Source organism: Dipodomys spectabilis, unplaced genomic scaffold, assembly GCF_019054845.1.
Source record: "Dipodomys spectabilis isolate Male_0828 unplaced genomic scaffold, ASM1905484v1 ptg000043l, whole genome shotgun sequence".
Taxonomy (NCBI): domain Eukaryota; kingdom Metazoa; phylum Chordata; class Mammalia; order Rodentia; family Heteromyidae; genus Dipodomys; species Dipodomys spectabilis.
The window spans coordinates 16270030-16284744 of record NW_024870720.1 but is presented as its reverse complement, the minus strand read 5'-3'; the positions used below and the strand labels follow the sequence as shown (position 1 = coordinate 16284744).

At 45.0% G+C, this 14715-nt stretch overlaps 1 protein-coding gene and 1 long non-coding RNA gene across 4 annotated transcripts in view; one reads left to right on the top strand and one right to left on the bottom strand.

Moving 5' to 3' along the window:
* The window catches only part of Cep135 (centrosomal protein 135), a 52921-nt gene extending 49462 nt beyond the window's left edge, over positions 1–3459 (bottom strand). Inside the window, exon 1 of one of the 3 annotated variants that reach the window (XM_042678176.1) lies at positions 3311–3459. The gene's annotated coding sequence lies outside the window, so the exon portion shown is untranslated. Of the gene's footprint in view, positions 1–2997; positions 3138–3310 lie in introns of those variants that run through there. The other 2 variants (XM_042678177.1, XM_042678175.1) reach the window with 2 other exon arrangements.
* Positions 38–14715, top strand: LOC122106698. The gene is made up of 3 exons (XR_006147233.1): positions 38–48; positions 13236–13239; positions 14627–14715. It is a non-coding gene; the product is annotated as an uncharacterized LOC122106698 (long non-coding RNA).

Here is a 14715-nt window from a genome sequence, read left to right as displayed (position 1 = left end):
TAAAAAAGGCAAGGGATAGACGCGTGGCTGAGAACACCAGCTTAGCAAGTGCAAGGCCCTGACCTCAAACCTCAGTACTTCCCTTCCTTCAAGAAAGAAAATGAATGGGGCTAGGAAGTTGGCTCAGTGGTAGAGCGCTTGCCTTGCATGCCTGAGGCCCTGCGTTCGATTCCTCAGCACCACATAAGCAAAAAGAAAGAAGCCAGAAGTGGCGCTGTGGCTCAAGTGGTAGAGCGCTAGCCTTGAGCTGAAGAGCTGAGGGACAGCGCTCAGGCCCAGAGTTCAGGCCCCACAACCGGGCCAAAAAAAAAAGAAAATGAAAGAGGGCCAGAAAGTACTCACAATATCTGAGGAAGGATTTATGTATAAAATATAAAAGGAAGCCTTGTGCTGGTGGCTCACACCTGTAATCCTAGCTATTCAAGAGGCTGATATCTGAGGATCAGAGTTAAAAGCCAGCTCAGGTAGAACAGTGTGTGAGAGACACTTATCTCCAATTAACTACCAAAATGCCAGAAGTGGAGCTGTGGTTCAAGAGCTAGAGTGCTAGCTTTGAGCAAAAGAAGCTCAGGGACAGCACCTAGGCCCTGAGTTCAAGCCCCAGGACCAGCATTAATTAAATTAATTAATTAAATGGAACATATAACTGAATAATAAATAAATGGTTAAGCTAAAACTAAAATTTAGTTGTGTTAAAAGACCTGAACAGGTTAGGGGCCAGTGGCTCACATCCATTTTCCTACCTACCCAGGAGGCTGAGCTAGGATTATGGCAGTTCCAGCCCAGCCCAGCCCAAGCAGAAAAAAATCCCAAAGATTCTATCTCAAATGCCAGCAAAATGCCAGACTGGAGAGTGGTTCAAGTGTTAGAGCACCAGCTCTAAGCAAAAAAGCCAAGTGAAAGCACAAGGCCCTAAGATCAAGGCTCCAATACACACACACACACACACACACACACACACACACACACACACACACACACACACGAACAAGTACCTTGCAAAAGATTATTTTGGAGGAATAATTTATGAAAATATGCTCAACATTAGTCACCAGGGAAATACCAATTCAAACCACAATGAGGGATACTTTTGCCCATACTAGAATGGCTATAATTAAAAAAACTGACCACACTCCATTTTAGCAAAGATTAAGAGCAAATGAAATGCTCACACATTGGGGGACAGGATGGTAAAAATCAGCAGGGGAAAAGCTAGGCTAATAACACCATCATTTTATGTCTAGGCATTTATACTAGAAAATGAAAGCAAACATTCACAAAAAGATGACAGAATATTCACAGCAAATTTATTCAAAATGAGCCCAAACTGGAAACATCCTAAAAACACATGAACAGCGAAAGGATAAGCAAACTCATATTGATAAAATGCACTATTACTCAGGGATAAAAGGGAAGGAACTACTGATACGTATTAGCAAACGTGCATGAATCTCAAAAGTATTATTTGAGCAGAAGAGGCCAGACACTGCACAGGCAGCATATTGCTTCACCACTATAACCTCGGTTGCTTGGGAGGCAGAGAGCCTCCCAAAACTTAATCTTAGCAAAACTTAATCTCCACAAACAAATCAGGCATAGTGGATTGATTATTCCTGTAATCCCAATGAAGTGGGAGGCACAGGAGGAAGGATCATGGTCTGAGGCCACTCCTGGACAAAAATGTGAGTCTCCAAGCTGGGTGCTGGTGGCTCACACTTGTGATCTTAGCTACTTAGGAGGCTCAACTGCTAGCCTTGAGAGAAAAAACTAAATGGACAGTGCCTGGGTTCTGAGTTCAAGCTCCAGGACAGGAAAGAAAAGAAAAGAAAGTTGATCATGTTTCTAAAGTCTTAAACAGAAAGCAAAACGCAAAATGTTTATTTCTAAGACATACCTGTCTTCCTCAAATAATGCAAATATTAAAACTAAAATTGACCATTGGTGAGAAAACATTTTCAGACTAATCTCAATTGCTAACCTGGCTAACAAAGGTCTAATAATACAAGAATACTGCCAGGAGCTGTTGGCTCACGTCTGTAATCCTAGCTCTCTGGAGACTAGATCTGAAGATTGTGGTTCCCAGTCAGCGGGGGCAGGAAAGTCCGTAAGACTCTCCAATTAACCACACACACACACAAAAGCGGGATGTGGAGCTGCGGCTCAAGTGTCAGAGCACACTAGCCTTGAGCCAAACAGCTCAGGGGCAGCACCCAGGCCCTGAGTGCAGGCCCTAGGACTGGTGCGCGCGCGCGCACACACCAAGTTGTTATGAGAAGTTCATTTCTTTAGAAACTTTGCCCTTTTCCCATAAACCAGCTCATCCTCGGGCTCCTATTTCTGCACCAACTACCGACGGTTTGGCAACCCTGTTGTTCTCCACGGCTGATCGCACGGGAGTGCCTGTGAATAAGTCACACAAGTCCGATCCTTACAAGCGCCCTGTGGGGGTGAAGGACCACGGCTATCGCCCTTCCTAAAACACCACGAAGGCTGCCCAGTGGCGCGGCACCGGGTCTCCCGGGTCCGGTCCAGCCCTGCCCGGCCCGGGGCCACTTGTCAATCAGCGCCTGTTCCTGGTACTCCTTTCCCAAACCTCCCTCTGGGTCCTGCCTGGGCCTTTCCAGCGAGGGAGGCTTCACCTTCCAGGAATAAGAGCGATTTGCGAGATGGGGGGGGGGGGGGGGGCTGAGGAAAACCTACCTGACAGACCCGGGCTGGGGGGGGGTCACCCACCAACTCTTCCTGCCGGGGCGTGGGGGGAGGGGGCAGGGATGGAGAGGGAAAGCGACAAAAAACGGAACCCAGGAGCATCAACACGAATCCAAGCCAAGGCCGAGGCCCCCCCCCCCAGGCGCGGGTGGCTCACGCCTGTCATCCCAGCTACCCAGAAGGCTGAGATCTGAGGATCGCGGGTTCGAAGCCATCCTGGGCAGGAAATACTCAGTCTGGGACCCCCTCCCTCGCCCTTCCCCGTCCCATCGGACCCATCCACGTCACCTCGGAGGGTCTGAACTCTGGCACCGCTCATCTCCGCTGCCCTCTCCGCAGTGGGCACCAGGGCGGGGAGCCGAACCCCGGCCAGTCCTCGGGTCCCCGGGTCTCCCCGGGTCTCCCGGGCCTGAGCGGGGAAGGGTCGCGGGGTTTGTACGCGGCGCACTTGAACTTTAAATCAACCCCTGCGTCCGGGGCGCGCGCGCGGCTTCCGGGGGGGGGGGGTCCGGGGTCCCCGCGCCCTTCCGCGGCCCCCCCCCCAGCACCCCGCAGCGTCCCGGAAGACCAGGCCCAGGCGCCGCCCCCAGGCCGGACTCACCCGCAGCCCCGGCCGCCGCTTCGCCCCCCGCACTCGCCGCCCTCCGGCTCCCCGAGCTCCCGGTTACCCGCCCCGAACTACGGCAGTTTGAAAATGGCGCGGAGAGACCGGCAGGGCTCACCCCGAGGAGGCGCCGCGGTTGCCCCGGTAACGGGAGCGGCGGACGGCGATGGCGGCGCTGGGCCGCGGTGCCCGGAAACGATGGAGCCCCGGACGGAGCGAGAGCTGGGCGCCCCTGGTGGCCGGAGGCCGCAGCGCGCAGCCGCGAACCGGCCCCGGGTGCCCGAGTGGAGGCGTCCTGGAATCCGCAGGTGCTGAGCACCTCGTCTGGTCTCCGGGCTAATTAGGCTTCGCGGGCACTGGTGAATGGTCCGCCGGCTTCTCTGACTGCCATCCAATGCAATTCACGATCGACCCCCAACTGGCTCCCCTTCTGGTACCTGTGGACTCGACACCCATCGTCGTACTTGGGTTTGGAGCCAGAGCCTGGAACTCAGGGGCCTGTTCGTTATTCCTTGAGCCACACCTCCAGTCTGCATTTTGGCTGGTTACTTTGGAGATACTTTTCTGCCCGGGGTTAACCTGACATCGTTATCCGTCAAATCTTTAGCATTGCAGGCGTGAACCACCAGCACCCGGCTCATTATACTCAGCTATGGTTTTTGTTTTCGTCGGTCATGGGACTTGAACTCTGGGCCTGGGCGCTGTCCCTCAGCTTTTCAGCTCAAGGCGAGCGCTCTACCACTTGAACCACAGTGCCACTTCCGTTTTTCTGGTGTTTTATTGGAGATAGAGTTTTACAGCTTTTCCTGCCCGGGCTGGCTTTGAACCGTGATCTCAGATCTCAGCCTTCTGAGTAGCTGGGATTACAGGCATGAGCCACCGGCACCCGGCTCAACTGTTTTTGTAGCATCTACCACAATAAACATTTGTGGGTTCAATTGAATCAAAACTGCTCACAGCTAGAAAACACATAATCAGGTCCTAAAGGTCTATTTTTCACCTAAAATCTTTCTGGATGGCCAGAGTGTATGATCAGAGAGGAGCTGATGGTTTTCTGCTGCCTCTTTTTACCTTTTCAATTAGGCTTTAGCTCTGCAAATGGAGTTTCTGATGTGTCTCATGTAACTGTGCTGTGGTGGTACATAACTTTGTACCCATTCACATACATCCATTTTGTGTGCCTTGTCTGTTTTTATACAGTTTCTAAGAAGCAATGAATTGAGTTCTGTAGATGGCTTTTGTATAATGTCATGGATATGTACAATTAAGCAGATTTGTGGAGTGGGGGGGGGGGGTAAGGGGGGCAGATGTCTTTTGAAAAGAGGTAGCCACTAAGAAATAAGTATAGCTGGTCCTGGTGGCTCATGCCTGTACTCAGGATGGCAATTTGAGGCCAGCCTGGGTTAAAAAAAAAAAAGTCCTCCAGACTCTAAAATAACCAGCAAAAAACAGGACTGGAGGCATGGCTCAACTGGTAGAGTATCAGCTGAGCAAGGCTGATCAAATCTCAGTACTGCAAAAAAGGAAGGAAGGAAAGAATATACTGTGAACTAACAGCTAGAGTAGGAAGAATAAAAGAGATGTCCACATCTTAATCTGTGGAACTCTGTGAACATGTTATATGGCCAGAGGAACTTGGACTGTTTAGTGAATATTAAAGACTTTAAGACACAAAAATTGTCCCGGACTATGTAGGAGCCCTAATATGTTTACAAGAATCCTTAGAAGCTGAGGAACAGGAGAAAGACTGATTTGCTGACCTGAAAATAGAAGGGCCAATGCGTTGGGAGACCCTTAGTTACAGGTCAGCCATGGTTAGCTGAACTGCATCGCTACAACTATGAGAATTAAGGCCATTTTGTTGAATTTATGCCAATAGGGATGCATGCTCTAAAACTCAATTCTATATTGTTATGGGTTGAGTCTTCTTCAGAATTCACATTTTGGGTTTCTAATTCCCAGTGTCTAAAATATAGCTTTATTTGAAAATGGGGTCACTGCAGATTTATTTAGTTAACATGAGGTCATACTGAAGTAGTTTGGTGCCATAATCCAATATGACTGCCGTCCTTACAAAATGAACATCATGTAAAGAAAAGAAATCCAGTACAGAGGGAAGATGGTCTGAATAAGCCAGACTGAGTTAGGGATGCTGAGATTTGAAAACAAAAGTTCAAATCCAAGAGATGAAAAGATATCAAAATGAGCTAAAAATTAACATTATTGATATGGAATTTGAAGTCTCTCACCCCACCTTCTCAAATTAGAATTTTTTAGAAGCTAACCTGTATTTTAATCTTGCATTGACTATTTCTAGATATGCGTATCCTGAATAAATATTTCAAGAAAAGCATCTGATGGAGTTCATTCTTGGGCTGAAAGGAGATCCATTTACAAGAGAATAAATATCTCCTAATGATGGGTTTTTATGCTCTAAGATCTAGAAGAAGTATCTGGCAGCTGCTCATGGTCAATTGAGGAGACTGGGTGTTTGGCAATCTCCAATTAATTAGTTCCAAAACATAAGATACAATGAAAGGAGGACTATGAAGGCTGCAAAATTAAACATTGTAAATAAAGGGAGCACATCTTTTTTCCCTTAGCTCGCCCCAATTCCCAAGGAGGTGGGAAAAGTGATAGACACCATTACTCTGCCCTCACTCCAAATGAGCAACGTACACAACACTTAGAGATTCTTTTTAATTGAGACAATGGCAATTACAGTTACAAGAAGCAGGTACCCATGCCATACAAAAACCCTTGGTAAGATCACCTCAGATTTGCTGTCTCCATGCTTTGCTGTATTAGAATTTTCCAACAGCAAAATGAGGGTGCCAGGCAAAAAAATGCTTATTTGAAGGGAACTTAAACTTCTCCTATAACTATTCCTTGAGTCTTACAAATATAAATATTACACAAAGGACTTGGTGCCTTCCTGTGCCCACATCAGGTATATGCTCGGCTTCCTGTTAAATAAAGTTCTATTGACTTGCCACCTAACTAGACTAGTCCTTATATTCTTTATTCTGACAATGTCACAAATTTAGCCAGTATGGGGGTTATGAATACGGCACCCTGTATCACAAGCTTGGCATCCCTGGTTGAGGTTCATGCCCTCTAGGAACCTTTCTGGGTTTGAACCATCCTGGTTCCCATAACATGAGAGCACAGGGAAAATGCCATATATAAGGAATGCCAGAGGCCTTCAAGCAGCCCACTAGACAGTAGCAGAGACAAACTGTCTTATTACAGGCCTCACAAGAACCAATACTATCAGTGTCTTGACTTCAGATTTCTAGCTTCTAGAACTGTAATACAGTTCAATGCTTATTGGTTAAGACATGTGCCCCAACCCTTCACAGACACCGAGACTGGAGACAAAGTATTAATGAAGACTAGAAATGGAATTGAGATTTGGGGTACCAGGGCACATACAGCCTTTCACCAGCTTCAGATCCCAAGGTTCTATCCACCAAGTTTTTTTTTTTTTTTTTGCATTTTGTATAGGGAAGTCTGTGCAGAAAGTATTGTCAACAGGTAACAATATTTTGTATACAAGTGGTAGATGAATTCCTCATTTTGGAAACTAGAGTTAAAACAGTAAAGAGCTTATCATTTAAGTCTGCTGCCAGGCTCCCAAGCAGTTTAGGGTCAAATTAGCTCTCACCCAGGATAGATCTAAATTCATGTTAAACCAGAACTGATTGACCTCTCCATGGATCCCTGGGCATTCTCTGCTGGAAGAAGAACGGCCTTCCAGATTCCCAATCCTTTTGGGTCTCTAAGCTTGGCTTTTTGAGTTCTCACATTCATTTTGGTTCTACTTCATTAAGTAGTCCCATCAAACCAACATACATGTTGAAATTCCAGTTGATGAAATAGAATAAACATCACATGAATTTAGAAAAATTTAGAAAAAGAACTGGGCTCACACCTGTAATCCTAGCTCCCCAGGAGGCTGAGATCTGAGGATCATGGTTCAAAGCCAGACTGGACAGATAGGTCCATGAGATTCTTATCTCCAGTTAATCACAGAAAAGGCTGGATGTGGCTCTGTGGTTCCAGTGGTAGAGCACCAGCCTTGACCAAAAAAGGAGCTCAGGGACAATGTGCAAGCCCAGAGTTTGAGCCCCAGGACTAGCAAAAGAAAGAAAAGAAAGAAAGAAAGAAAGAAAAGAAAGAAAGAAAGAAAGAAAAAGAAGGAGGGAGGGAGGAAGGAAGGAAGGAAGGAAGAAAGGAAGGAAGGAAGGAAGGAAGGAAGGAAGGAAGGAAGGAAGGGAGAGAATCCTGCAAAAACTAGACTAACTTCAAGATGCATTTGGCTGCAAGTGTAAGAATGCCTAATACTTGGTTAAGTCACAAAGGCATTTCACGGTACCACTTGACAAAATACCTGGCAGGAGTGAGTGTTGGTTTGGTTTGTGGTTCAGTGGTGCCATCTAGGACCTGGGCATTTACATCTTTCTCTCCTCAGTGGGTGGCCCTCACTATACTCAGACCTTTTGGGTCATGGTCACAAGATGGTTGTAAGAGCAGAAAAAGAACCTGGCTAGGCAATCAGGGCAATGGCGCCCTCCTGTAGAGGTTCTGCACCCCTCATCATGGCCTTGAGCAACCCCATATTTGGGCTCCTGGGCATCACATCACCATGGCCTTGACCAGTCCCATATGCCAGCTCCTGGGTATCATATTGTGGCAATTGCCTTGGGAACACTTGTATATGAACAAAGACTGATCCGATCCCAGAGACAGATATATGCCAGAATGACCACCCAGACAGAAGGGCTAAACAAGAATGGAGCTCATGCAGGCTGTGTGAAGCTTCTGATTGGGTCTGGGAATTGATATGGTCCAATAATCCCGAGAGTCATGTCGTTGTCTTAGAGGAACCTTATTAACAACTGCAAATGCACTTACACAGTGCTTTCCTTTGGGAGCCAGAGCTAGAGCCAGAGCTCTGCTTAACTTTCTTTTTTTTCCCGGTGGTCCTGGGTCTTGAACTCTGGGTCTGGGTGCTGTCCATAAGCTCCTTTTGCTCAAGGCTAGCACTGAACCTCTTGAGTCACAATGCCACTTCTGGTTTTTAATTAATTGGAAATAAGAATGTCACAGGGACTTTCCTGGCCTGGCTGGCTTGGAACCACGCTCCTCAGATCTCAGCCTCTTGAGTAGCTAGGATGACAGGCATGAGCCACCAATGCCTGGCTTCTGCTTATCTTTTTCTTCAATAAATACTTACCATTTTACTTCTCTGTTTCCATGGATTCATTCTTCCATACCATAGAGTAAAAGGATCTGATCCAGGTATACCGTGTTTCAGTAGTAGTTGTCAAAAACCTAAAACAAGAAGTGAGAAAAGGAGCTGGAGACTGCCTGAGCAGGACAAAAAAAAATGCCTCCAGTTCTTCCCCCATAAAGAAAGATGTCTCCTAGCCTCTGGCTGGCCATGGTTGGGCACCTAGCCCATGTCCATCCTACAGCTGTCACTGGCTAAGAAGCCAGAATCAGTTATTACTCGCTCCCAATACCAAGGTAGAGCAAGGACTTTAGAAAGAACTAATTTCATTCAAGATAGAGGTACCATGGGAGGGGTTAAAGGAGACCACTTGGTGCATATTCTCTGACTGGAGGAGAGAGCCCTGATTTGGAGATAACCTTCCTGAGTTTGTTGCGGGTGAAATGTATCTTTGCATGTCACAGCAGAGATCTCTGTGAGGGAGATATCAAGAGCATCCTGTAGCATTGGTTGAAGTGGTTTTGCCCTCCTCAGAGAGGAATCCTAGTTTCTATAAATTTTACCACCAGAATTGTTTCCAATAATTTTACAAGCCTCCTACAGTCTTTTTGCAAGTCCTTGCCACTTAAATGGTCTAGAGGGCTTGTTATCCGCAACGAAATCCTAAGAGGCTCCAGTCCTATAGAGGGAGGTCCCCAGGGAAGACAACCTCCACAAATAGGGTTCCCCTCCGCCCAGAGTTGAGATGCACCGCTCCAAAGGCTGAGAATCAGTGTAGATGAATGGGGGCCTATAGGCATTTCCTCTTAGGACGTGAAGGACAAGGGAGAGACCCTTAGGGAGGAGAGGGTTTCCAAGGAACCCAGAAGACAGAAAGACAAAAGTCAAGTTGAAACATCTGGCAGCCCCAGAGAGCAGTCTCTCTGTCATGGTTATGTAAGGTCTCTCTTGCCGCTTCTCTCCATCAGCAATTGGAGGACAGGGAGAGGCTATGAGTAAAGCAAAGGTATACTTCCCTTACTCCTAGGTCTTGAACTCAGGGCCTGGGTGCTGATATTGAGCTTTTTGTGCTCAAGGCTAGCGCTTTACCACTTTGAGCCACAGTGCTATTTCCAGTTTTCTGGTTAGAGATAAGAGTCTCCTGGACTTTGATGCATGGGCTGGCTTTGAGTTGTGATCCTCAGATCTGAGCCTCCAGAGTGGCTAGGATTGCAGGTGTGAGCCACTGATGCCCGTTTTCTCCCACTACACCACGAGCTCTCCCAAGTAAGTAATCTTATCTCTGTAATCCCACAGGCCATCAATACAAGTTCAGTGAATAAATGGTTAATGAGTGATTCAATATAATTAACTAATGGTGATTTAGGGAAAATGTACGATTGGAAAAACTTAAGATGCATAGGGATTTGTTGAAACTTTCTTGATCACATTATATCTGATCAAAATGATCAAAGATGAAATGATGAGGATTTATTTACAGTTTTCTTTTTTTTCCTTTCTTTCCTGTTAGTTATGGGGCTTGAACTCTGGACCTGGGCTATGCTCCTCAGCAAAAGGCGAGTGCTCTACCACTTGAGCCACAGCGCCACTTCCAGTATTCTGGTGGTTCATTGAAGACAAGAGTCTCATGGACTTTCCTGCCTGGGTTGGCTTTGAACTAAGATCCTCAGATCTCAGCCTCCTGAGTAGCTGGGATTATAGGTATGCACCACCAGTGCCTGGCTCTATAGTTTTCTTTTAAATGCTTCCTGTTTAAGCACTTCCTGTACGAAGGATTGCATGCCTAATAATAGAAAGAAGTGATTAGATTGTGACAGAACATTTCATCAGGGCTCTGGGGTTTTTATATGATGGATGCTATAGCTATAATAGCCAAAGATTTCATGGCTTATTTTGATGTCTCATAAAGTGTAGTCAATATGGCCTTGGCTATCTAATGTGCCAGAGGAAAGTAGAAAGCACTAGTGATTGATCAGTTGGATTTGTCAATGTCAAATGGTGGTAATATGATTCTGCTTTAAAGACAAAGCCTTGACATTCTGAAAAGAATGGGCATGAGATAAGTCAATTTTTTTTTGGGGGGGGGGGTCCGGTCATGGGGCCTGAATTCTGGGCCTGGGTGCTGTCCCTCAGCTCTTCAGCTCAAGGCTAGCGCTCTGCTACTTGAGCCACAGTGCCACTTCTGGCTTTTTTCTTTTTGCTTATGTGGTGCTGAGGAATTGAACCCAGGGCCTCAGGCACGCAAGGCAAGCCCTCTACCACTGAGATCCTTCCCAGCCCTGATATGTCAATTTCTTGAATAGATTTTGGCATATGAATAAGCAGCAGGATCAGATTATATTTGTTTTCTAGCATTGGTGAACAGTAGTCATCCCTGGGTCATTTTGGAAGATTGTACACTCACTTCATGGAGGGATGGTTGAGGATGGAAGCCCTTCTTTGCTTTGTCTCAAGTTGGCAGGTAATCACCACCTTTGACTGGTGACATGACCATGAGGCACACTTGAAGTCAGGCAGCCTGGGTTTGAATTGTGGCTCCAGGGCTTTGTGGCAGTGTACCCACAAAATCATTTAGGCCTCTTCCATAGGTGTGTGGGGAAAAGTCAATTGCAGAAATGGACATGTGCTTGGCACATGACACTCAACTATTCATTTAGATATAAAAAGTCTGTTTGTAACCAGCACATGTCTGGTACCCAAAGGAGCAAGCTCCACTTCCTGTTTTGTAGAAGTCATCTCAATCCCCACCCATCTCCTCCTCCATCATAGTATCAGACAAGTAGTAGGGATGTATGCTGATGCTGCAGTGTATAGCAGTGTATAGCAGTGTTGAAGCTGAAAATTTAGTGGTAGTGCTGTGACTCTTGCCTGTCCAGCTCTTCCACTAATTTTGTAAGCACATCATGCTCATAAATTCTTTCTAAAATACCTAGAATACTTTTCATTACCTTCATTGAACCTGGGGTCCTGGGAGTTTGAATTTAGAATCTCACTCTTGCTCAGCTCTCTACTCTTTCTCTTCCTTCCTCTCCCCACTCTCAACTTTCTCTTGGAATTTAGTCACCATGTTATAACAAAGCCAAAACTAATCTTAAAGAGACTATCCTTGGTGAAGAGTACTGAAGCCCCTCAACAGAGCCAGCATCAATTAGTCAAGACAAGATTCACAGAGACTTCAGATGACTCCAGCCCCCACCCTCAGTTCCACCCACGAAGATCATGCAATAAGGATAAGCCTTCTCTGCTGGACTTGAATTCTGACCCAGGAATGGACAAAATGTTTCTCCCTGGCACATCAACAGTAACTGGGATCAGAAGGTTTAAATAAAGATGTTAGATCTGTTCCCATTTTAAAGTATCATTCTGTGTCCTGCAAGAAAATGGATCAGAGCTCAGTGGTAATACATTTGTCTAGTACTTAAAAGCTCTAGGTTTAGTCTCTGGTATCCTAAGAAAACAAAGCAAAACAACAGAAAGTTTATTTTTTTGGTCCTGGATACTATCCTTGAGCTTTTTTGCTCAAGGGTAGTAGTTTTCCACTTTCAGCCACAGCGCCACTTCTGTTTTTCTGGTGATTAATTGGAGATGAGTCTCACAGATTTTTCTGTTGGGCCTGGCTTTGAACTGTGATCCTTAGATCTCAGCCTCCTGGGTAGCTAGCACTCTAGGCATGAGTCACTGGCTTCCGGCTAATAGAAACTTTTTGTCTGAGAATGGATTACATAGAGAAGGAGAAATGACCTTTACCAAGACTCCCTAATATCTCCTGCTATAGTCAATCATGCCATCTCAAACACGCTTCTACCAATCACCTGTAAAATGAGCAATCCTTATCAGCCTTCACCTCCTTCAAGGAGCTTTGGATTTTAAGGGTATTATTTTCCCTCTCCAGCTGGCTTAAGAAACTCTGAAAGACTGAAATTGTTGCCTTCTTAGTCATGCTTGGCCGCTGATAAAAGGAAAGGAGTTTTATGCATCAGGAAAGGCATTAAATTATTGAAAGTATATTTCTTAGTCCTTACTATGCCAGTCCATGTGTATGACAGTCATGCCTACCTCACAGAGTCTCTACAGGCTAAGAACAATAGCTAGTTATTAGAGGTTGTGGGGAATTCATATAAAGAACTTCACGAGACTATTCTGGCAGAAGTATGGGAGGGTGGGGTGAGGTGGGATAGCATGAAGTGTGGATGCCATTCTGGTGGATCTAATGACATCACACCATTCCATCCATTCACTCTGGGGACAGTTGAGTTTGCATTGTCTGCTATTGCCAAGAAATACATGACTGATTTATGTCTGTTTAAAATCAAGTATATGTTAGCATTGTGCATTTTATCAACTTTATCATATATTTAAGGTACTTATGGATAGTGTCTTTTGGTGTGATGTTTGGAAGGATTTTAGCTTCAACTATACTCAGAACAATTCCGCTCAAGACTCTGGTCCCCAGTAGAGAGGCAGAGTTTGTCTGGTTTGGCTAATTAAGTCATGTTTCCAGTCTTAGTAGAGTGGGTCCTGGAATGGATATTCCCATCAAGATCCAGAATGATCCACAAGACACATTTCAACTCATTTCTGCAGTAATTCAATTCCTTTCATCCTCCCTCGTGAGGACCAATAATACTTTTCATACAGAAACAGAAACTACACATACACATCAACTAAAAGCACATAAAAGGTAAGAGACGTTGAGAAAGAAGCAGAAAAAAAGACTAGTTCTTAAGGGACGCTCTGGAGACAGGCAGGCAAAATCAAGTATCATTCACTATACTTATTAACTCTCTCACCTAGCTTCTACTTAGGGCCGTCATTTTTGTGATTTGGTTTAGGGTTTGGTCAATCTCACAACCAATTACTCCTCCAAAGAAAAAAATATGGATATGAAATTTTATGAGCATGAATTAGAAGTACAATTGTGGCTGTAGTTAATATTAAGTCACTTTGGTTTGTTGTAAATTCTAAGGAAAGTTATCATAAATAGGTTTTACTACATCTTAAGACTAATCACATAAAATGTTAGAGCCTACAAGCCTTTTCTTTTTTCTTTTCAATTTTTTTTATTGTGATTAAGTGATTATATAATTTCCCAAATTTCACAGTATTGTGGGATAATGATGCTCAGTTAAAGTCACAAACACATTCTAACTTTCCTGGAGCAAATTGTCTATCACGGTCTGTAACATTTATGAGTTCTATGGGCTTTGCAATACAGTTATTTCTTCCACATTGGGTGATATGTACATTTGTTTTGCATAGCATCAGCTGTTCCCTCTTTCCCACTTGTTCCCTCTTTCCCATCGCTGCCATTGACTTGCTTAGTTCATTTTGGTCAATGTCCAGTGCAGCTGATGGGTTCTGTTGTTATACGTTTTTCCCTGATTCCCTCTAGTTCTGTGTCGTCTTCCTGGTTCCCCTCCGGGGTACACATATATACCATACATGTGATCAGCAGCATGGGGTTATTTAGTAGTGATTTGACCAGATGAGTGGAAGTCCTTTGTTTCTTAAGTCCTGTTAATTTTGTCGTATCACCTAACATTTTGGGTTTAACATCCACTTATCAGGGAGAGCATGTACCGTTTGTCTCTTTGCTCTTGGCTTATCTCGCTCAACATGATTTCTTCTAGCTCCATCCATTTCCCTGCAAATGCCATTATTTTGTCATTTCTAATGGCTGCATAATATTCCATTGTGTATAGATACCACAATTTTTGGATCCATTCATCTGTGGTGGGACATCTGGGTTGTTTCCATATCCTGGCTATTGTGAACATGGAAGTGCATATGTCCTTGTATATTGGTTCCTGTTGTTTAGGATAGATGCCTAGAAGTGGTATGACTGGGTCATAAGGGAGGTCAATATTTAGCTTTCTGAGGACCCTCCAGACTGCTTTCCAAAGTATAAGTATACATTCCCACCAGCAGTATAATAGGGTTCCTCTTTCTCTGCATCCCCTCCAGCATTCCTACAAGCCTTCTTTTTTTAAAAATTTCTTAAAGCCTTTACTTTTGAGACATAATGGATTAAAACCTTTCACACATGGAAAAAGACAGACATGATCACAGTTGAACAGAATCTAGTCAGAAACATTTTAGTGACTGCCAGCTAATGGTGGAGCTGAAGTTCTGGGAGCATGACATGCTACAGGGTCACAGGAATGAG